Here is a 23,121-nt window from a genome sequence, read left to right on the forward strand (position 1 = left end):
TAGAAGGGGTGCGGATGTTAGACACCCCTTCAATTTTTGGAAGGCCTCGTGGCACTCCCGTGTCCAATTAAATCGCGTCCCCTTCTCCGTAAGCCGGTGGAGGGGACGGGCCAACTCCGCAAATTTCGCCACAAAGCGCCGGTAGTAGGAGCAGAGTCTCAAAAATCCCCGCACCTCCTTGATGGTACGTGGTGCGGGCCACTCCTCTACCGCTTTAATTTTTTCTGGGTCCGTTTTTACCCCCTCGCGGCCGATCACGTGACCTAGATAGGCCACCTCTCTTGCAAACAAAGTGCACTTACTCGGGTTCAGCTTCAACCCTGCCTGTCTGAGGCACCCGAACACCTGGTCCAAATTAGCTACTGCCTGGGGGAACGTTTTGGCATGTACTAGGACGTCATCCAGGTACACCAGGCATGATTGCCATGGCATGCCGCCTAGTACATGTTCCATCAATCTTTCAAAGGTGGCGGGGGCGTTACACAAACCAAACGGCATCACAGTAAACTGATACAGTCCCTTACCTGTGGAAAATGCCGTTTTCTCCTTCCCTGCTCTATCCATCTCCACCTGCCAATACCCACTCTTGAGGTCCAAAGTTGAGAACCAATTTGAGCCCGCAACGGCATCGAGGGTGTCATCAATCCTTGGCAGGGGATATGAGTCCTTGAGTGTCACGTTGTTTAGCTGGCGATAGTCCACGCAGAACCGCGTGGTCCCATCCTACTTTTTGACCAGCACAACAGGTGACATCCAAGGACTTCCCGAGGGCTCGATCACACCTGCGTCGAGCATTTTTTCAACCTGCTCGTCAGCTTCCGCCCTCTTGCTCCAAGGGAGCCGTCGGGCGGCCTGACGAATAGGCCGGGCCTCACCAGTGTGGATCTGATGTTTCACCAGGCCCGTACGTCCAATATCCTCGGTGGACAAGGAGAAGAGGTCCAAATGGGACCCAACCAGTTTGTGTAAGGCCTCCCTCTGGGTACCTCCCAACTCTACACTACTACGATTTACCATCTCGCAAATGGGATCCGGCCAATTCCTAGAACTTATTGAAGGCTCCCCCTGGGGCCGGCTCGGCTGGACGTTCTCGCCCCTCACTGACGCGACTTCTCTAACTGGGGTGCAGCCAGCTACCTTCGTGCCCCTCACTATAGTGCGTGGTTCTGTGCTAATATTAATTACTCGGACGGCCACCACCGGCCCGTCCGTTTTTACAAGGGTACGGCCCACGATTAAACCAGGTATGGATAGCGCTGCCACCGGTTTGACCAGGCCGCAGGATTCCTGCCATGTCGGGCGAGCTGACCATCGGGCCGGCACGATGGCCTCGGCCCCCGGAGGGATGGTCACGGCCTCAGGAGCTTCCAGCTCCACCCTCTCGGCTGTGCTCACCCCCTCCAATGGTAGCTCTTCCACTCCCCATCGCAGGATCCCCCGACTCAAGTCGATTTTACAACCGCTGGCAGTCAACAAATCCAACCCTATTAAGCATGGGTCGCACACCTCCGCCACCCAAACCTCTATCTCTTGCTTTACCGATCCCAACTTGAGGGTCACAAAACCACGCCCTATGATCGGAGCTGTTGCCCCGGTAGCCAACTGCAAACTATGATTTTCCAGACGCTGGATTTTACCCCAGCCGTCTGCACTCGAATTAAGGACCACGGGGCTGATGATCGTGGCGCTGGCTCCCGTGTCCACCACGGCGTCTACCCCCACGCCGGCAATTTTGCACCGAATTGTCAAACTACCCGTCCCAATTCGGCCACAATGAATGACCTGTCGCGTCAACGAGGGCTTCTCCCCATCCCCTACTGCCGAACACTGCCCTGCATGCCCGGCACGTTCTAGTTTCCCGGGCCCTGGCGGGGGGGGGGGGGGGGGGGGGTGTCTGAGGTCGGCTAGGCCGATCTATACGGGGCGGAGTTGAGGGCATCGGTTGGCGGGAAACGTCCCGGCGCGGAGCTCGACACTCCCATGCACGGTGACCCATCCGAGCACAATTATAGCACCTCACCTGGTAAGGTGCTTGCCTCCGGTATTCCAAATTCCCCCCCCTGTATGTCCGAATTGGGGTACTCTGTCGGGGACTACCGGGTGCCACCGCTGGGGCCGCCTGCCATGGTCCAGGTGCCGCCAGGCGCCGATCCACTAACCTCTGGACCATGCTCTCCAGGTCAGGGCCCCCGTCGGGGGCGGGCCCCATCTGACGCACCGCCACTGCGTGGCGCTCGCCTCCCCGGGCCAGGGGCCCCGCTGCTTCCCAACGGGCTGCAGCGTCGGCCGCCTGACTCATGGTTTGCGGGCGCCACATGGCGAGCTGTTGCCGGAGCTCCAGATCCGGAAGGGCCTGAATAAAGTGATCCAGCGCCAGGCTTTCCTGGGAACTCGCTGCCATGTCCGCGTGTGCAATCCCGACCGCGCGGCGAATATCGTGAGCAAGTTCCCCGATGGTCTCCTGGGGCTTGCGTTTTCGCTGCGCAAGTTGGGCTTTAACAAGCTCGCTTTGCTGCTCAATGCCGAACCGATTAATTAATGCCGCACGGAGAGCTGGCAGGGTGAGAGCACCCGGTGGTAAAGCCATCAGCACCTCCGCCGCCGCACCGCGCAGTGCCCCCACCAGGTGTACTCCACCTTCGTCCGGATTCCAACCGTTGCCTTTACACACGTACTCAAACTGCGCCAGGTACGCCCTCAAATCACTCTTGCCGTCATACGGCGCGAGTGGGACCTTGTGGGCGCCCGAAGGTCGGACCCCGCGCGTCACTCCTTGCGGGATCAACGCGGGACCAACCCGTTCGGGCTCCCACAGTACGTTATTCCCGGGGGGCTCCCGCGCGTCCCCCGTCCCTCCAAACACTACCCCTCCTGGTGTCGATGCCTGGGTCGCCCCTCCGCAACCCGCTACCCACGCCATACCCCCATACCCTTGCTCACCAGCACCCCCCTCACTCCCCATAGTCAAACCTCCTTGCACACCTCCCCTGTCCATCCACTCCGGACCAGTCATACATCTTACCATTGGTCCCTCACGAACACCCGGGTCTACACCACCCCCCAAGCCGACTGAATCTCCCCTCACATCATATACATTTCCACTCACCTCCGTACTTCGTCGTCGCACCTCCTCTGCCACCTGCAAACTTTTTATTTGGTTAGTGAGCACCTCATCATGATTTGAACACAGACCTTGTACATATTCCATGACTTCCTCCTTTATCTCCCTCTTAGTTTCCCTCCGTCTCTTCTTAATTTCACTCACCCCCTCTTCCACCTCCTCTAATTTTTCCTTTACCTCCTTCATCTCCCGGTGCACCCCCTCTATCTCTTCCTCTAACGCCACCTTAACCGTTTCGATGTGCGTCCTCACCTCTCGGTCCTTCGTCTCCATCACTTCTGTCACCTCCTCCAACTTCTTCGTCAACCCCTCATGTACCATCTGACATTCCTTTTGTGTTGCTATTAATTCGTTTTTAATGTCCTTTTGTGTCGCTTTCAAACCCCCGATGATTGCAGTGTTCTTTTCCACTTGGTCCGCTAGTTCCCTTTGTCCGACTGTCAGCTGTTCTACTCCCTTCGTCAGATCTTCTATTCCCCCTTGTAACTTAGCCGTATTATTTCTCACCTCTTTCTCCATACGCTTCTCACCTCGCTTTACCTCCTCGCGTAGCCCTGAAACCTCCTCACTTACCCCTCGTCGTATTTCCTCCATCTCTTTTGTAGATGCCACCCTCATCTGTCCCAATTCATCCCTCTGAGCATCCAGTTTGGTTTCTACCCCGATTTTCACCTCCTCTATCTGCTCTCCCATTTGTTTGATTTCTCGGGCGGATTGTTCCCCTATTTCCCGCAATTTGTCCTCCATCCTATTTTCTAACCCCATTAACCCATTTTTCACCCCCTCTAACTGATTCTCCTGGGCAGCCATTCTGTTTTCCACCCCCGTTAACCCATTCTTTTCCTCTTTTATCCCGTTGTCTAACCCCTCAAAATTATTGTCTAACTTCCCAAATTTCTTGTCTAACTCCTCAAAATTATTGTCGAACTTCCCAAATTTCTTGTCTAACTCCTCACCGGTACCCCTCGCTTCGTCCCTCATTACCCCCATCATTCTGCTTTCCATTTTCTCATTATCAGCCCTCCTTCTGTCTTCCATTGCCCCCATTTGCCCCATAATGGCCCCCATCATTCTGCTTTCTATTTCCCCACTATCGTTTTTTTTCTGCATTTCCACCATGAATTGGGTCATGAAGGCTTGCATTTGGGCCGCGCTCATTGGTTCCGCGGCCGTGGCCCCCTCAACCACGTGCGCGAGAGCGCCATTTTGTGCGTCTGAAACCTCCGCAACCACACCTTCTTTACTCTCCTCCACCATTTTCCCCACTTCTTCCCTGGGGTCCTGGGTTGATTCCACCCTGTCTATCTCTCCCACCGACATCCGATCGCCTTGATTGTCCATGGCGCGATCTCAAAATTCGGGTTTTGCTTTATAAAACAAAATAAATTTCGGCAGCTTGTAATTTTGAGCGCGTTAAGCGCGCTTCGGGTCCGATCTCACTCCTCGACACCAATTGTTACTCTAATAGTACAATTGGTGTTCCAAAATTTGGGCCTAACAAATTTAGTCCCAGGTCCGAATCCAACTCCTGACAACCAATTGTTGCAGACGCGGTTTTAGATGTTATATTGACCGAGCGGTGGTGTATTACCGCGTCCGAACAGTTACTCCCCGATTAGCCCGATTCCACCCGACGTTGACCAGATCGCCCCACAGATATTCAATCGGGAAACCTCTAAAGCGACCGAAAGAGAAGGAAAAGAGAAAAAGACAGAGTACGGAGGAAGAACAGATTTATTATACACACACAAGCAAAAAGGAAGAGCGACCAAAATTATTTACAAGCAATGGATGGAAAAAGCAGTCACACAGTGCATCGTTAGCTTATTCTACTCAATTTACTTAATCCCAAGACAACGAGTAGGACAGGACGTTCACACTTACACAGGGGATATTGCAGGCAGGTAGGGCTTGAGGTGGATTGCTTGAGAGGGAGGCAAGGTCGGAGGCAGCAGCTCTCAATTCCTCGCGGTTTTGGCGGGAAAACCCTCCGTCGCGTATCCGCTGCTGTAGACGTCACGCGCTGGCTCGGGCACACCTGCTCCTCTTCCTCCTGGTAGAGCCGTCTCCCTCCTTTCAGCGCGTCTCTCCAAAGCTGGTTTCCTTGCCGAGTACCTCTCCTCTTTGGCTTGGAGCGTTTCGCATCTCACCGCTCCTCTTGGTGCCGCCTCTTTGCTCCTCTCCCAGGTCATCTCATAAAGCAGTCCCTTACAGTCGCTTTTATAACTCGCGGCGGAATCAAGCCGCCGGCTGCGAGGGCACGCCTACCGGTTCGCTCACCGCGGTGCTGATTGGCCATGCGACCCTCTGGCTCACTCCTCCCCTCGATGACGAGGTGGAGACACGCCTTTCTTCTCCGAGATTAGCACATGGGCAATGGCGGCTTGCGGGATTGAACACAACTCCCACCCTTTTGAAAGGAACTTTGGAGAGCGGAGATGTTTGGGGAAATTGGAAGGGCCTACGCTTATTTTGTTTGAGACAATGCAAAGTCAATCTAGTGGGAAACACATATTTAGCCTACATGGAATAAGGAAATACACTATTTAAAAGATATACCGTGACCTGCGTGTAAGTTTCATGGAATTAACTAGGAGGACGGCGGCGACCATTATTTACATTACGAGGATGTTACACATAACAAAACCATACTTTTGTAACGTTCACATTGTAACGTTTTCACATTCGTTACACTTCCTCCAAAATTGTTACTGCACCATTGTTATTGTTACACTTCTCAAAAAACCGTTACACTTCTCAAAATCGTTACAATATATATATATATATATATATATATATATATATATATATATATATATATATAGATATATATATATATGTATATATATATATATATATATATCTATATATATATATATATATATATATATATTTACATTTATATATACTAGTGCGTGCCCGTACGTTTGTTCTCATCTGTTCATCCGTTTGTTCTGCACGACGCCTTGTGACGCGCGTAGCGTCGCGTGTCAAGCGAGCAGCTCATTCTTCATCCGTTTCTTCTGCACGACGCCTTGCCTCACGTTCAGTGTTGTGTGCCAAGCAAGCAGCTCGTTCTTCATCCGTTTCAGCTGCACGATGCCTTGTCACGCGCGTAGCGTCGCGTGTCAGGCGAGCAGCTCGTGCTTCGTCAGATTCCATTGCGTGTGCACGACGCGCAGTTTCGTTCCTTCGCTGTCGTAAACGACGAATGGATTGGGGCATTGTGTTTAACTACAATCAATCTATAATATAGACTAAGTATATAGACAGTAAGTATAAGATAGATAAGATAGATAAGATAGTATACATATATAAGATAGTAAGATAGTAGTAAGATACAATCGAGACAGTAAGTCGTCACTATCCCTAAGTCCGGAAGTTAAGTCCTCGCTGTCCGGAAGTTCGCATATCGCAGTTACGATTAATCGCAAATTAGTTTTAATGGCCAATTCTTCAATTTTTCAAACCACGAGGCATAAACAACAAACACACGCGGTTCCTTCGCTGTAGCTTGACCGTACGTGCAAAGAAAAATTAAAACTTTCATCGTTCCTTCGGTCTTCGCTCTCGTCCTTCGCCGTTCCTTCGATCTCGTCCTTCGCTGTTCCTTCGTTCACGTACAAAACGTATGTGTTTGCCAAATAAATGGCCATAACTTGGTAACCACTTGTCCGATTAATAGCAAACCTTGAAAAGGCACATCCTCAGGTCCCCAGCAATATGCCTGGCAAATTTCACTTAGATCGGACCAGTGGTTGTCGAGAAACAGCGGTCACAGACATACACACAGACAGACACACAGACACACAGAGAGAGCTTGCATTATAGAGACTAGGGCGTGCCCGTACGTGGGTGCAAAAAAACATGCGTGCAAACAACAACAACAAAAAAAAACTTTGAAACCACGTGGCAGTAACGACCACAGAACCCCCCCCCCCCTCTATTTACATGAAATGGTTTGGTCCATTCGCAAAGCCAAAGCGAACGGCTTGCGAGTACGGTAGAACCCCCCCCTCTATTTACATGAAATGGTTTGGTCCATTCGCAAAGCCAAAGCGAACGGCTTGCGAGTACGGTGACCATACCTTGGGAACCACTTGTCCGATTAATTTCAAACCTTGAAAAGGCACATCCTCGGGTCCCCAGCAATATACCTGGCAAGTTTCAAGTATATCGGACCCGTGGTTGTCGAGAAACAGCGGTCACAGACAAACACACAGACACACACACATACACACAGAGAATACTGGAATTATAGATAGACTAGGGCGTGCCCGTACGTGGGTGCAAAAAAACATGCGTGCAAACAACAACAACAAAAAAAAACTTTGAAACCACGTGGCAGTAACGACCACAGAACCCCCCCCCCCCTCTATTTACATGAAATGGTTTGGTCCATTCGCAAAGCCAAAGCGAACGGCTTGCGAGTACGGTAGAACCCCCCCTCTATTTACATGAAATGGTTTGGTCCATTCGCAAAGCCAAAGCGAACGGCTTGCGAGTACGGTGACCATACCTTGGGAACCACTTGTCCGATTAATTTCAAACCTTGAAAAGGCACATCCTCAGGTCCCCAGCAATATATCTGGCAAGTTTCAATTAGATCGGACCCGTGGTTGTCGAGAAACAGCGGTCACAGACAAACACACAGACACACATACATACACACAGAGATTACTGGAATTATAGATAGACTAGGGCGTGCCCGTACGTGGGTGCAAAAAAACATGCGTGCAAACAACAACAACAAAAAAAAACTTTGAAACCACGTGGCAGTAACGACCACAGAACCCCCCCCTCTATTTACATGAAATGGTTTGGTCCATTCGCAAAGCCAAAGCGAACGGCTTGCGAGTACGGTAGAACCCCCCCCCCCCCCCTCTATTTACATGAAATGGTTTGGTCCATTCGCAAAGCCAAAGCGAACGGCTTGCGAGTACGGTGACCATACCTTGGGAACCACTTGTCCGATTAATTTCAAACCTTGAAAAGGCACATCCTCGGGTCCCCAGCAATATACCTGGCAAGTTTCAAGTATATCGGACCCGTGGTTGTCGAGAAACAGCGGTCACAGACAAACACACACACACACACACACACACACACACACACACACACATACACACAGAGATTACTGGAATTATAGATAGATATATAATATATAGAGATATATAATAACATTCCCATGAGCAACGATACTCAATATTGCCCAAAAATAAAGCAACAAAACTTCAAACAACCTACAGAGATTTCCAAAGTTAGTTCACTCTGGACAAAGCATCAGCAACGACATTATCCCTGCCCTTTACATGCTCAATTTCCAAGCCGAACTCCTGCAAAGCCAAACTCCATCTCATCAACCTCTGGTTTTTATTTTTCATTTTTTTCAATGAAGGTTAAGGGGTTGTGATCAAAAATCCAAGCTGTCTCGTGAACAGCATGCCTCAACGTGTACGTGCTCTCCTGAATGCTCGTCGGGGTTACACGAAGTACTGAACTGTAATTTTACTGTCCGTAATCCCAGTCGTAATTTAACTTTTGTTTTTGTTAAAAAAAATTTTGGCTAATGTGCAAAATAAAGAGATACTTCTGGAAAACGCACAGAAGTTTAACACAGTACTGTCCGTGAATGGAGTTCGATATCAGTTTACATCACTTTCAAGGATCAATTTATTTGCTTTGAAATGTCAAATGTGGTTTTTGTTTCTTTTAAAGGTCACATTAACAAAATCTAGAATAATTTCAACATAATTCCAATGAACTTTTGGTTCTAAGTCATCTTGAAAAGTAAGTTCACCCCTACAAAAAAATATTCCATATTAAATGCCAAGTCTGTATATATATATTTATTTATTTATTTATTTTTATATATACTGTGTATGCACACCCCTTTTTTTTTCTTTTCTTTTTTGTATACAGAATCGAGGCTCGTGAAAGAGCTAACATTTATTTCACAAACAAATCAAACAGACAAACGAAATATATAAAAAGAGGGAGCGGTAGACAAGATGGGGAGAGAAGGGGAAGCACACAAACATAACATTTGAGAGCAGGGAGATGTGTGGGAGGGAGAGGGCTTGGGGGGAGGAGGTGTGGGAAGGGGGGTGGGGGGGGGGGGTGGGAGAAGTATAAAACACAAGGACACCAAGGACTTCCAGGACAGAAGTTGGTATTTCAAAAAAGTGGATTTGGGGTGAAATTAGCAGGGGTGGAAAAGATCAAGGTTTTGGATGGGGGAAGATAAGAGATGGTGGTCAGCAGCTGTTTTAAAGACCTGGAGGGAGGAGTGGGATTGAAGAGAGTGAGGGAGTTTGTTCCAGAGGCGGGAGAAAAGAGGAATGAAGGAGTGAAGGTGAGCAGAGACTCTTGATTTTGGCAGTTTAACCATAAGAGGGTTGCAGGCAGATCTTGTGCGACCTGTAGGAATATTTGGGGGACAGAGCCCAGAGAGAGCTGCGGGGGCAAGGCCGGAGAGGAGTCGCTAGAAGACGGAAAGACCCCCAACCTGCCTGCGGTGAGTGAGTGAGAGGCCCTTGGAGTTAGCTTCATCGTGGGAGATTCCAATGATTCTGAACGCTTTGGTTTCAACAGCGTGAAGACGAGCTAGGTGTGAGGCAGGAGCACCACCCCAGAGGGGAGAGCAGTATTCCATTGAGCTGTGGATGAAAGCCTTGTATGTGGTGAGGAGCTCAGGTGTGCCAAGGAAGGACTTCGCACGACGGAGGATGCCCAGTCGGCGACTGGCTTTGGAGGCCAGATTTGAAATGTGGTTTTCCCAGGAAAGATCATGATCATTTCCCTTGATCTTTTTCACATTTTCTTGTGTTATGGCCTGAATTTAAAATGGATTAAGTTGAGATTTTTTGTCACTGATCTGCACACCATACCCCATAATGTCAGTGGAATTTAATTTTTTATTTTTAACAAAATATTTTAAAATGAAAAGTTTCAATGTCTTGAGTCAATAAGTATTCAACCCCTTTGCTATGACACTCCAAATTGAGATTATGTGAATCCAATTTCCTTTCTTCATGCTTGAAATGTCTCTACAACTTGATTGGAGTCCACCTGTTTCCAATTCAATTGATTGGACATGATTTAGAAAGAAACACACCTTTCTATATAAGGTCACACAGTTGACAGAGCATGCCAGAGTAGAAACTCCACCATGAAGTCCAAGGAACTGCTCGTAGAACTCCGAGATGGAGATCTGAGGAGGCATAGATCTGGGGAAGGGTATAAAACAATGTCTAGAGTGTTGGAGGTTTCTAAGAGCACAGTGAGCTCCATCATTAGGGAATGGAAAGAATATGGAACTACCCAGTCTCTTCCTAGAGCTGTCCATCTGACCAAACTGAGCAACAGGGCAAGAAGGACCTTGGTCAGGGAGGTGACCAAGAACCCAATGACCACTGTGACAGAACTACAGAGTTCCTTGGCTGAGATGGGAGAATCTGCCAGAAGTATAACAGTCTCTGCAGCACCTCACAAATCCCAGCTTTATGGGAGAGTGGCCAGACGGAAGCCATTCCTGAGAAAAAGGCACATGACGGCATGCTTGGAGTTTGCAAAAAGGCACGTGAAAGACTGAGAGGATGAGGCAAAATATTCTGTGGTCTGATGAGAGGAAAATTGAACTCTTTGTTCTGAATGCAAAGCGCTATGTATTGGCAGAAACCGAGCACATCTCATCACTCATCTAACACCATCCCTACCGCGAAGCATGGAGGTAGCAACATCATGCTATGGGGATGATTTTTAGCGGCAGGGACTAGTAGGCTTGTAAGGATAGAGGGAACAATGAATAGAGCCAAATACAGGCAAATCCTTGATGATAACCTGCTTCAGAGTGCAAAAGACCTTTGAGTTTACTTTATCGCTGGCTCACTTCTTCATTGACTTCCACAACAGCCTTGATTTTGTGGGGCACCCCTACCAGAAATACATTTATTCTATAAATTAAAACACATATGATTACCTTTTTAAACAGTCGCTACTGTTGTTTAATACTAAACTAAAAGTGAGGAAACCTGATGTTCTTGAGGCATCAAATGCCCCCAAAAACTAACGGACCAGAGCCGACTGGACTTCCTAGGCCTCTAGGTAGATCCCCTCAGGAGTGGGTCTATAGTTATAATCCAATAGGACTTTTTAATGATATTATTGTTACCATAACTCAATAACTTTTTAATGTCAAATTGAAACTCACACAGCTTATTTGTACATGTGTAGTATATGTGAGTAAATTTGGTCAAACTTAGTCAAAGATCAACACCATCTTAAACATCTAAAATACATATTAGGCCACAATCAACCGAATTTGTTCTGTATAACAATCGATCATGTAAAACACTTGATGAGTCAAATTTTCAAAATTGCTATATTACTGTTTCCATGGAAACTCTTGTTTATTTGGATTTCGCAAGTATCGTGCTTTGTTCGACATCTTTCTTGCTTATGTGTTGTCAACAATAAGGAACTAAATAATGAGTGCATAAATGCAGTATTCAGCAACCAAAACTATTAGCTTACAAGTGTTTTGCCTTTCCAGGATTCGTTCCCGTTGCTGCGATGTGTCGACTCTGATCAAGTAATCCATCAAGATCGTTGGGAAACATCTGGAGATATGTTCGACCAGAACATCTCCCAAATGCATAATAAATGTCATAAGTCGACGCAATATTGATTGTCGAATTAGGGGTAACACAAGGATACATACAAAGTGTCCAAGTTGAAGGACGAGGCCACTCCGCCCATCATACCTATACCATGATATCCACACTCCTGAAACTCAATCTAAACAAGGTTACACAGTGGTGCTTGGGGGGATGTGGTGTTATGGGGAGTGGTAAAATAATGGAGGTCAGCAGCTAAGCAGTAGAGGTATACAAGGGGAAGAGAAAGGTGGAAGGCTGGAGGGTGGGGGAGGGGAGGAACAAATATTTGTTACAAACAAGATAGCACCCTTGCAATACAAAGTATACATGTACTTGAAAACAAAAATCGTGTTTTTCATACTAAATGTCTATAAACTTTGCACTACCCAGACAACAAATTTCCACAACATTCACAGGTCTCACAGGCCAGCCATGAGCTACCTACGTTTCAGATTGAAGGCCCTGTAGCTCTGTCTCCTTTAACAGTATCTATCCAATGCTATATCCACTGTCCCTACATCGACAACTCCCTGTGAAATACCCTTGTCTTGCTTACGTCCTAACTCTCCTTTATTTTTTACACTCAAGCTATTCTTCTGGAGTCATGTTACTTACTCTCTGTACTGATAAAAAAAAAAATGAAAGCTTTCCTGCCCTTTTGCATCTACACCTTTCATTACATAATACGAGTTCCCTTACAAGGAACTTTGACGCATGAGGAGGCCTTTAGGCCCATTAAAGCATGTGTAATGGTCACCAACTTATGGTTGTTTGTCCATGCTCTATCCTTTTTAAATTCCGAGCGTTGAGCAAGGAAGCAGCATGTACCATTTTAAAAGCTTTTGTTATTATTCAGCGTTGGTTCTGACCTCCCAGATTCAGAGCAGATGCTCCAACCATTACACCACTGACTGGTGAAAACAAACAAAAATATCGTCAATATTTTAATCAGATCCCCTTTTAATCGCCTCCTTTATAAACTACTAGCGTGGATCGGCTTGCCTCACTACATTTCGCTGCAGAGGCACAGTCTCGTTTTAACTGAGGATAATGAACTTGAGTTGCTGTGTTGTCATGATTTACACCAATCATAATACAAACATTTCTTTCGTGCAAATTTATTTGTAATATTGGTGATATTATTTATTTGTAATCCAAAAAGGTCCAAGTGGTCTAAAGCTCTAAAAAATGTCGCCGAGCACGAAATAAGCAGCCAATGTGGTGGGAGGCTCTTTTAGCTATACCTGAGATGTACTTTGGACCCTTGATCATTTAGAGTCTAAATGATCAAGGGTCCAAGCTGTCTAATCTTCCTGATGGGGGTTAGGGGTCCAAATTGTGTTATTTGGACTTAAAGGGTATAGAGGTCTAAAGGTTCTAGGGGTCTAAAAAGGGTTCTAAAAAGTTCTATAGGGTTCTAAAAAGGGTTCTAAAAAGTCTAAAGGGCAAAGGGATCTAAAGGTGTCTACAGTATTGAAAGGGGTCTTAAGAGTCTTGGGGGTCTTAAGGATCTTGGGATCTAATGGGTCGAAAGGTTCTTAGGGGTCTTTTGGGTCTTCGGGGTTTTTAAGGGTCTTTGGGGTCCTCTGGGTCTTTTGGTTATTTGGGGTCATTTGTATCTTTGGGGTCTTTTGTGTCTTCAGGATCTTAAAGAATATTCGGGGTCTTTTGGATCTTCAGGGTCTTTGTGTCTTTTTTTATTTTTATTTTTTATTATCTGATATCGGCCGTCACAAAGCCTTTAAGGCCACTCGAGGTGGTTGCTACACAAAGGAAAGTATAGATATTAGACACAAAGGAGGTATCTATTGACATTTCTCTTGAATTGAGGTAGGTTGGGATAGAGAGGAAAGCAGGATGCAGGTAAACTGTTTTAGAGTGATGCCGTGCAGGGAAAAAAACGAGAAGAATACCTCATTACCTCATAGTCTTACTCCTTGGGACAGATACAGTGTATGGATGGGAAGAAACTGCCAAATGTGTCGAGCGACTGAATGTATGCTCAGGTGGAACAACCTGTGATAGACCCTCAGAGCACATTCCGTGGTAATATCTGTAGAAATGTCTCAACGAAGCAATAGAGTGGCGGACTGAAAGAGGTTCCAGGGATGATGCCAACTGCTGTCCCACCAAAATGGCAGCACGTCGCTGGATTCTGTCAAGAAGAGATAGGTGACAGGCCGGAGCACCAGCCCAAATATGGTAATGATACTCCATAACAGGTAGTATGGTGGCCTTCTATAGATGGAGCATAGCAGCTTGAGAAAGGTATCGCCGAGCACGAAATAAGCAGCCAATGTGGGGGGAGGCTCATTTAGCTATGAGATGTACTTTTCCCAGCTGAGGTTTGATCTGATATCCAATCCAAGCAGATGGATAACAGTGAGTTCCTGTAGAGGTGAAGAATCCATAGACAGGGTCGGAAAACAAGGTGATCTTGAACTAGACACAGACAACAAGTGGGCCTTTTTTGGTTGAAAGTAACAAGCCAATCTTTTCCCCAGTTCATCACACTCTCTCGGTCCTGATTGAGAGTGGTGCTCACATTGTCACGGGTATGAGGAGACAGTCTTCGGAGTATTTTGTGTCTTTGGGGTATTTTGTGTCTTTGGGGTATTTTGTGTCTTCGGAGTCCTCGAGGTCTTTTGGGTCTTTGCGGTATTTAAGTGTCTTCAGGGTATTTTGGGTCTTCAGGGTCTTAGAGGTCTTGGTAGTCTTAAACAGTCTTTGGAGTCTTGAAGGGTCTTCAAAGGTCTCAGTAGTCTAAAGGGTCGAAAGGTACATTCCAAAAGTACGTACAGTCACGTGAAAAAGTAAGTACACCCCATGTAAAGTTTTGACTTTTTCAACATATTTCAATATACAGCTATTTGATCATCATTTCAACAATATTGACAGATAAAGGTGATATAATATAACAAATACTGTATCATGAAACATTTACATTTTGTAGTCCATTGTATAATTTAAATAAACATAAATGCAAATTTCGCATGTGGAAAAAGTAAGTACACCCTCACATTTATCACGACTTCAAACACCTAAAATTAGAATCAGGTGCACCAGCTCAGGTGCAAATGATTAGAACATCGTTGGAGAGGATCTTGGAGGAACCTGTCTTATTTAAACCTCAGACATTTCGTTTGGTTTGCTCTTTGTTGTTGAAGTGTGCGGTGTCACCACGCCTAGATCAAAATAGCTCTCTGAGGCCTTTAGAAAGAAGGTTATAGATGCCTACGAGTCTGGGAAGGGAGTTAAAAAGATCTCCGAACAATTTGAAATCAATCATTCGACTGTCCGGAAGATCATCTACAAAGTGGAGAAGATTCCAAACAACTGCCAACTTGTTCAGGCCAGGCCACCCCAGCAAGTTCAGCCCGAGAGCAGACCGCAAGATGCTTAAAGAAGTCTCTAAGAACCACAGAATGTCATCACGGGACCTACAGGTAGCTCTTGCCACTGTTGATGTCAAAGCGCACGAGTCTACCAATAGAAAGAGGCTGCACAAATTTGATCTACATAAGAGGTGTGCCAGGAGGAAACCTTTGCTGTCCAGAAAGAACATCAGGGCAAGACTAAAGTTTGCCAATGAACACCTAGGCAAAGACCAGCACTTCTGGAACAATGTGCTCTGGACAGATGAGTCAAAGGTCGAGCTATTTGGCCACAGTACCAGAAGACATGTTTGGCGAAAACCAAAGACAGCATTTGACCACAAGAACCTGATACCAACTGTAAAGCATGGTGGTGGAAATATTATGGTTTGGGGCAGCTTTGCTGCATCAGGGCCTGAGCAGCTCACCATCATAGAATCTACTTTGAATTCTTCATTGTACCAGAGGGTGCTTGAGGATAATGTGAGGCCATCTGTCGGAAAGTTGAAGCTCAACCGAAGGTGGACCTTGCAACATGACAATGACCCTAAACATACCAGTAAATCCACCAAAGAATGGCTGAAAAGAAAGAAATGGAGTGTTCTGGAATGGCCAAGTCAAAGCCCGGATCTAAATCCCATCGAGATGTTGTGGGGGGATTTGAAACGAGCTGTGCATGCAAGAAACCCCTCAAACATCGCACAGCTGAAAGAATTCTGCATGGAGGAGTGGGCAAAAATTTCTCCCAGTCGATGTCAGAGACTGGTTGACAGTTATAAGAAATGCCTACTTGAGGTTGTTTCTGCCAAAGGGGGCAATACCACCTATTAGAGCCAAGGGTGTACTTACTTTTTCCACATGCGAAATTTGCATTTATGTTTATTTAAATTATACAATGGACTACAAAATGTAAATGTTTCATGATATTTGTTATATTATATCACCTTTATCTGTCAATATTGTTGAAATGAAGATCAAATAGCTGTATGTTGAAATATGTTGAAATATGTTGAAAAAGTCAAAACTTTACATGGGGTGTACTTACTTTTTCACGTGACTGTAAATAGTAGACATACAGTCACACGGTTTCATGGACCGAGGGATGGACGGATGCACGCCGAGACAGCTCATTTTATATTGTGTCATCCCTGTAGTGAACACTGCAAGGTGACGGATGGCCAACCGAGCTTTAACTCTGAGGCGTATACTCAACTATGGCGGTAGTGACACATGCCGGGGGGTGGGGAGGGGGTTATTGGAGGGCAGCGAGAGCTTACCTACACGGCCGGATGCGGCATGGGGGTTATCCGATCCCCACAACAAATAAACGTACAAAACCGGCAAAGCCACAATACAACAATTAAAATGTAACAAATAATGGTTTAATAAAAATAATGCAGGCAACAAAAATGAGTGCACAGTAAACTAAAATTCCTATAATGAGGATCCTCCATTCAGACACAATTTCACACACAGGGAGAAATAAATGAAAGTAATGTGTGTGTAATGTTAGCTGGTACTCTGCTGTGGCGTCCTTGACCGTCCGGGTCGTCAAAGATCCCGCGTCCCTGCGTGGGAAAGCACGTGTTTGCGCGAAGTCGCGTACACCGCCAGCCGCCGACGTGAAGCGAACAGGCCCGAGCTCCTCCCTCGTCCTTCCCGCTTGGCTGCACCGAGCCCCGACGTTCCTTTCAGGTGCACACGGCACCATGCGCAGCCCTCACGAAGCCAGCACCAATGAGAGGAAATGATGCGTCTGCTTCCATCAGCCAGGAACAGTCAGAGGGAAATACGTCTGCTCACGACGAAGCCCGGACCTTGAGAGAGAGAGAATAAAATGCGTCTTCCTACGACCAAGCCAGGGACAGAGAGAGAGAACAGTGCGTCCACCCGCAATCAAACCCAGCACAAGAGAGAGCGAAAATGGCGGGACGTGTCCTTTTTGTCCCTGGCGCTAGAATGTTCTCTCTGATGTCACCCGCACTCCAATCAAAGAGTGCCATCGCATCAATCTATGGCTATCAATCATTCCTTTTGGGGCAGGGCCTCACGGCCTTCTTCACACCCCTTGAGATGACTCGGCTGGGTGGCGTCAGTGGTAGAATGTCCATATCCGGTCGGTGTTCACTTTATTTAATGTAAGCGCTGATTGCATGGCTGGTGTTGTAAGTGTCATATGGAACAATGGGAAAACCTCAGCGGCGACAACACACAAGGAATCTACCCTCATACCCTAACTAATTAGCATAGCTGCACCCCTCACATGATGACAAATATACACTTACGCGCGACACCCGTAAAGTTGCATGTCATTTTGGTTTGTTTTGTTTGTTTAGTTTTCTAACAGAGCTTCGTTGGCCTTCAGGTAAACCCAACGACATCTCCAATGACCCAAATTTCGTTCCGAATTTGTTGATGGGGTACATGGAGAATGGAGAGCTGGAGCGTTCAGTGAAGAAGAAAAAAAGGCACTTACGTAGTAAGCAGCGTGCTGAAACAAAAAACAAGGTGGAAAAAGAGAGGGAGAGAACAAGAACAGATCAGTTGCAAGGTGCTGAGATCCTCCTGGAACTATCCATGAGTATTCCAGCCAGCTGCCCCTTTTGAAGAGACCAGTCCTCCAATTGAAGAAATAAATGTGAACGGTTAGTACAATTATCATCAACCTTGAGTGTCAGCAACCCCTTCTGATTAATAATGTTGCGGATATGGGATTTGGCCTCCATCCATATCCGCTTGTAAATATTCCCCTATTTCCCCAATACTCCCCAACTATCCCCAATCCCCCATTCCCTAGTCCCATTGTCTGTAAACAACACTCTGTAGCCCCGACCTTCCCCTTTTTCCCCCATTAAATGTCGTGCCCAGGTTCACCGCATCTCACGTAGACAACTATAGGACATCTTGCTAGTTATTCTTAGTCTATGTCAGTTAAGGACTCGTTTCCATTAATTCTGACTCTTCGTTGCACCAGAATGTGATTGTATGGCACCAGTAGTGAGTTTAGGACCTCCCAATACCTCCCCGCATCTCTTCCTCACAACAACAACTACAACGACAACAACAACTACAACAACAGCGGGGGGCGGCGCGGCGGCGGCGCGGGTAGTGTGCGTCCTCACTCCGGCTTGGTTAGCCGCCATTGCCCATGTGCTCCGACGGGGTTACCACACAGGGGCTGACTGTCAGCTCCTCGTCAAGGGCGGAGCCCGGCAACCCCCCCGCACCCAATAAGAAGCGGCGGACCGATTCCATCTGGGGCGGAGCTAACGAGCCGAGGGCGTGTCACTCCCCGCTGGATATACGCAGCCACTTACCGGAGGTGACGTCAGATGCGCCTCAGCTACGAAGGAGAAAGGACGTCACCTCCTAGCGCTGAGAGATACCTCCCGCATCTCTGGACCGGACCGGGTCGATTCTGCCCCTGAGCCAAGGTGCACCTTGAGCCATCGACTACCTGCCCCTCCTTGCCATCAATCCCTGTGTGAGTCAGCCTTGTCCCGTTTGTCTGTGGTCTGTCGGGGCTAAGATAAGACCGTGTATAAGTGCCCACCTTTCTGTGCTGTACCTCTTGTCCGTGTAATCTAAACGTTCTGCATATCCCATATTATATCCTCCTCCGGAGGTCTTGAGAACTGTACCCCTGGTGTCGTGTCATTTAACCCAGCCATTGTGTCCTTTCCTTCATTGATTTAGCATAGCGCGATTCGGCCAACGTTCGAGTGTAATCGAGTAACGTGTGCGAACACGGCGGCCATTCCGCTCGGCCCAGCATAACATCTCAATAAGTCGTGTCCGTAACAATAATATTTGAATACTAGCCGAAACCCGTGGAACATCCACGGAAGGGAGGATGTGGTGTATGGATAGAGTGTACCATTATGGATGGCATAGGGGATTTGCTTGTCCGAGTAAGAGTTAGGAAGAAAGATGAGAATGAAGAGTGCGTATATGAACAACGATCGCCGACACCGCCACAAATGCATGCTCTGGATTGTCCACTCAGTGGACGGCTTGCTTTCGCCTTCGCCTGTCCAATCAGCGGACGGCTTGCTTCGCCTTCGCCCAGCAGACGCCAATACGATGGCGTCGTAAGATGGCGTCGTATCGGCAGTTAATCGGATGATTTTGGGCCCCAACGTCGGCTAATTCAGATTTTTCGAGTATGGCTGTACGTGATAAACAAAGAGCGCGGTTCGTAGATCGTAAATCCATTAGTGCCGTGGGCATCGGGTCACTAGGTGCGGTGTAAAAGGGATAACAAAGTCGAGTCCTTACGCTATTATTATATAGATTTTCATACGTTCCATTTGTTGTTTGTACAATCAGGTGATGACCAGCAGAAAGAACCTGACCGATGTGATGAGCTTCAGAAGGAGAACAAAATGCTATACAAGGAACTTGAGAGGCTCCAAGAGGAAAACAGAGAACTGAAGCTTAACCTGCAACAAGTACAATTCAATGAACAATTTCTTGTCACTGGCAATTCGGAGTTCAAAACAAATTTTTTTACAGGGTTCCCAAATTTTGGAGTATTTTCGTGGGCTCTTGCTCTTTGTGCACCTGTGCTACCCACGTCCAAAGTCTTGTCACAACCATGCATTTTTCTCATGATATTGATGAAGCTTAGACTTGGTGTACTCAATCAAGATTTGGCTTTTAGGTTTAATGTATCTACTTCGTTGGTGTCTAAATTGATTAATGATGGGTTGCCAGAAATAGCCCAAAAGTTATGCTTCCTAGTCAGATGGCCTGAAAAGATTGATGTTATTCGGACACTCCCCTCTGTATTTGAATGAATGATCGTTTTAAGGCCATTTTCCCCCGCTAGAGCGGGGGTTAGCCTTGCGGGCCCCATGACAATCATGGTTCCCTGTTTGAGGCAATGTTGTTATGGCCGGATGCCGTTCCTGACGCCAACCCTTGGTCACGCTCTTACGATGCGCAAGGATACGGTGTACCTATTCTAAATCGGGGTACACACTGATCATTCATCCCAGCAAGCTGGTACTCAATTTGCCGACCTCGAAAGGATGACAGGCTGAGTCAACCCCCCTGGCGTTAATTCAGCGATCGACCAGGATTCGAACCCAGGACTCTAGGATGCCAAGCCGGCACCCTAACCGCTAAGCCAACACCAGGCTCCAGGTCATGTATTTAAACCATCATATTCGAAATGTAGAGTGATAATCGATTGTACCGAGATCTTTTGTGAGAGGGCTCGTAATCTGACAATGCGGGCACATACTTGGTCAAACTACAAGCATCACAATACTCTGAAAATATTAGTTGGCATAAATCCAGCTGGGAGTGTATCATTTATATCGAAAGCATTTGGAGGGAGGGTGTCAGACAAAATGATAACTCAAATGTCAGGGTTTTTGGATCTAATTGAATATGACGACCAAGTCTTAGCTGACAGAGGTTTTCTTATCGAAGAAGAACTGGCAATAAGAGGTGCTCGTCTAGCCATTCCAAGTTTTACCAGGGGCAAAAAGCAGCTCACAATGAAGGAGGTGGAAATGTCTCGTAGGTTGGCGAGAGTGAGGATACACATCGAACGCATGATGGAGAGGTTGAAAATTTTAAAACTAATTGCAAATATTGTACCCCTGTCTCTTGTGCCACACATTGATAACATGGTTATGATAGCAGCAGCGATAACCAATTTGCACCCCAGATTAGTCAGATAGATGCCCAGATTAGTCAGATATCACGCTGTTATTTGTTGACTGGTCACAAAACAAGATTATTCAGCCTCTTCTCATGTTTGTACAAAATTGTATTCATCTATGAATGGTATGTTTTTAATTTCAGTGACAGACTGTTGGCTTTGTTGCATGACCTTGTATTCACTTGTGTATCAGTGAACCTTTTTGGTATTTTTTTTGAAATAAAAAATTATTTTATATTGAACAAAATAAGTTGCTTTGTTATTGCACGGAAGCTCATATGACAAACTTGAGATCGACAAACGGAACTTTAATAAATACAAAACTGGTAAACATGTACATGCACAATAATCAAATGCAATATAGCGGTTCCTCTGTGCTTTGAATTGCCTCGTTCTAATCTTCCTTCTCTTCCAAGCTCCGTGTTAGGCATTCAGGAAGCAGTTCACACAAAAAGAATGATTGGCATTTTTCCACAACAGAATTCACATACAGTGAGTGCATTGAAAGGAATATTTTCCACAACATGTAATGACTTGCTTGTGAAAATGCACAAATCTGCAACTTGCAATTCATTGACTAACATCTGGAGTTGCACCTGTGTGTAATAAGGATGGGACTCTTTGAGAGTGCCATCAACATCCAGACAGAACTGTTGATCATTTCTCGCGGCCTCAAGCGTAGAGACATCGCTGTGTTTGTAAGGGCATTTTATTTCAAGCACCCTTGGTTGGCAGCAATCACATGTCACAATCCCATCCGCACACGCTCCAATATATGGCCGGTCCTTATCCAGAACCAGCCCAGAGAGTCGGCAACTAATGTTCTTGTGCTGAGCCCCTGACTTTGTGCAGACATAAGCGTCCCTCGCTTTTGACTCGTTGGCTAATCCCCATTTTATAGCAGGCACTTTCTCTAGATTTCTCGAATCATAGCCCATGATTCTTTTCACAAGCAGACCAGGTGCAGTCGTTGACTTCCTTGTGAAAACTTCATGTGCAATACTCGCAGTAATGCGACCCCTCCTCTGCTCCGACCAGAGAGGACACACAGCCTGACCCCTGGTAACTTTCTCCAGTTGTGCAATATGGTCACAGGTTTTTTTTTTTTTTGTATACAGAGTCGAGGCTCGTGAAAGAGCTAACATTTATCAAACAAACAAATCAAACAAACAAGCAAACAAAGTATATAAAAAGGGGAGCGGTCGACAAGATGGGGAGAGAAGGGGAGGAAGCACACAAACACAACATTTGAGAGCAGGGACATCGGGAGATGTGTGGGAGGGAGAGGGCCTGGGGGTAGGCAGGATAGGTATAAAACGCAAGGACACAAGGACTTCCAGGAAAGAAGTCGGCACCTCAAAAAAGTGGATTTGGGGTGAAATTAGCGGGGGTAGAAAAGATCAAGGTTTTGGATTTGGGAAGATAAGAGATGGTGGTGAACAGCCGTTTTAAAGACCTGGAGGGAGGAGTGGGATTGAAGAGAGTGAGGGAGTTTGTTCCAGAGGCGGGAGAAAAGAGGAATGAAGGAGTGAAGGTGAGCAGAGAGTCTTGATTTTGGCAGTTTAACCATAAGAGGGTTGCAGGCAGATCTTGTGCGACCTGTAGGAATATTTGGGGGACAGAGCCCAGAGAGAGCTGGGGGAGCAAGGCCAGAGAGGAGTCGGTAGAAGACGGAAAGACCACCAACCTGCCTGCGGGGAGTAAGTGAAAGGCCCTCGGAGATAGCATCATCGCGGGAGATTCCAATCATTCTGAACGCTTTGGTTTCAACAGCGTGAAGACGAGCTAGGTGTGAGGCAGGAGCACCAGCCCAGAGGGGAGAGCAGTACTTCATTGAGCTGCGGATGAAAGCCTTGTATGTGGCGAGGAGTATGTGGTTGACTTGTATGTGGTTGACTTTTTATTGTGACTACGTCTAAATTAAACATTTCATCATGACGATCACGTCATCAAATGGAAAAGTCCGCCACAAAATTTTAATATATCTCGGCATTTTCCCGTCTGTGTTATTTTAGGAGGTGTATGATGTATCATGCCGCAAATTACTAAAATGTCTCAGCAATTTCCCGTCTGTGCGTAAATTTTCTCAATTATTGCTGAAACAGAGTCTAAAATCATCGAGAAAAATGAAATCAGATGGTGAATTAGAGTCAGGATAAAGCCATGAGAGAGAGTCTCAATGGACTTTATGCTACAAGCCTTCAAAAATGCATTTCGTTCTATAAACGGTAACATTAATTGAATTTCCTTCCCGTTTTTTTAAACCGAGTCTATAACCATGTTAGCGACTGT

General features: G+C 46.5%; 2 long non-coding RNA genes across 2 annotated transcripts in view; both read left to right on the plus strand.

The window, feature by feature from the left end:
- The window catches only part of LOC137421824 (uncharacterized), a 54,793-nt gene extending 42,252 nt beyond the window's left edge, over window positions 1-12,541 (plus strand). Inside the window, exon 4 of the long non-coding RNA XR_010983409.2 lies at window positions 11,676-12,541. This is a non-coding gene — a long non-coding RNA (uncharacterized LOC137421824). The remainder of the gene's footprint in view (window positions 1-11,675) is intronic.
- A 4,918-nt stretch (window positions 12,542-17,459) lies between these two features.
- Window positions 17,460-21,213, plus strand: LOC144891027 (uncharacterized). Its single transcript, XR_013622663.1, has 2 exons — window positions 17,460-17,800; window positions 19,485-21,213. It is a non-coding gene; the product is annotated as an uncharacterized LOC144891027 (long non-coding RNA).
- The last annotated feature ends 1,908 nt before the right edge of the window (window positions 21,214-23,121 follow it).

Source organism: Myxine glutinosa, chromosome 2 (assembly GCF_964187855.1).
Source record: "Myxine glutinosa chromosome 2, kmMyxGlut1.1, whole genome shotgun sequence".
Taxonomy (NCBI): Eukaryota; Metazoa; Chordata; class Myxini; order Myxiniformes; family Myxinidae; genus Myxine; species Myxine glutinosa.